Source organism: Austrofundulus limnaeus, unplaced genomic scaffold (genome assembly GCF_001266775.1).
Source record: "Austrofundulus limnaeus strain Quisiro unplaced genomic scaffold, Austrofundulus_limnaeus-1.0 Scaffold398, whole genome shotgun sequence".
NCBI classification, from domain to species: domain Eukaryota; kingdom Metazoa; phylum Chordata; class Actinopteri; order Cyprinodontiformes; family Rivulidae; genus Austrofundulus; species Austrofundulus limnaeus.
The window spans coordinates 524,447-526,052 of NW_013952800.1; positions in this window are offsets into that span (position 1 = coordinate 524,447).

Sequence of the window (1,606 nt, forward strand, 5' to 3'; positions counted from 1 at the left end):
CCTTTATTTATCCAGGTAAACTTTGAGAACCACTTCTCATTTACAGACATGACCTGGTATGCACTGAGTGCATTGCAATGTATTCAGCCATAGTAAAGTGATTGTAAATTTTAATCGCTATTAAATTTTTTTAATCTATGCCCACGCAGCACTAAAATTAATCAATATGAGTTAACTAAATTAATTTCACAGCCCTAATTTTTATCAATATATTTTTAATTTTCTTACCAAAAGAAAGCCAGACAAATTTGCAATAGTATATTCAGTGTATGCCTGGATGATTTTAGAACAAGTTGTGATATTACAGTTTGATATTGTGCCGGTGATACTGATTGCAGTCAACCCACATTTTCTTCACTTCTCCCTTTCTCTTTGTCATCTATATCTTCAAGGTTTACTTACCTGTAACCTTGACTGAGAATAAATTTTTGGACAGAGATGGGCTGATCTGGCAGACTGATACATTCAGAAGTCTCAACCTAAACACAGTCTATCTGCTTCACACTCAGTAACACAAATGTCAGATTGAATAAATGGCAACAAACTAAATAGTGCCATGCAATGATGCAGATTTGCAATATCAACAAATGTGGTATTCTTTAACACCAATGTTTAATTTCTGACCTTCTAAAAATATACATACGAATTGAAGACACAATCCTAAAACATATGTGTTGTTTTCTTTATTGTTTACAAAAATTTACATACATCACAGCATTCATTATAAATAAAATGGTTCCAGTAATTTTATGTTAAAAAAGGTAAAGGTGGTGATCATGCAACCCCTGGCAAAAAGTATGGAATCACCAGTCTTGGATGAGCACTCATTCAGACATTTCATTCTGTAAAACAAACTCAGATAAAAAACATGATACAATAATAAGGTCATTCCAAAGAGCAACTTGTTGGATTTCAGGAACACTCAAAGAAATGAAGAGAAAACATTGTGGAAGTCAGTGAATGTTACTTTTATTGAACAAACACAGGGAAAAAAGTATGGAATCACTCAATTCTGATGAAAAAAATATGGAATCACTCAATTCTGAGGAAAAAAGTATGGAATCACTCAATTCTGAGGAAAAAAGTATGGAATCACTCAATTCTGAGGAAAAAAGTATGGAATCATGAAAAACAGATAAACAAAAGACCATTCAAAATACATCACTAGTATTTAGTTGCACCACCTTTGGCTTTTATAACAGCTTGCAGTCTCTGAGGCATGGACTTGATGAGTAACAAACAGTTTTCTTCATCAATTTGGTGCCAACTCTCGGTGACAGCAGTTGCCAGATCAGCTTTGCAGGTCGGAGCCTTCTTGTGGACCATTTTTTTTACTGTTTGTCACTCATCAAGTCCATGCCTCAGAGACTGCAAGCTGTTATAAAAGCCAAAGGTGGTGCAACTAAATACTAGTGATGTATTTTAAATGGTCTTTTGTTTTTCTGTTTTTCATGATTCCATACTTTTTTCCTCAGAATTGAGTAATTCCATATTTTTTTCCCAGAATTGAGTAATTCCATACTTTTTTCCTCAGAATTGAGTAATTCCATATTTTTTTTCTCAGAATTGAGTAATTCCATACTTTTTTCCTCAGAATTGAGTAATT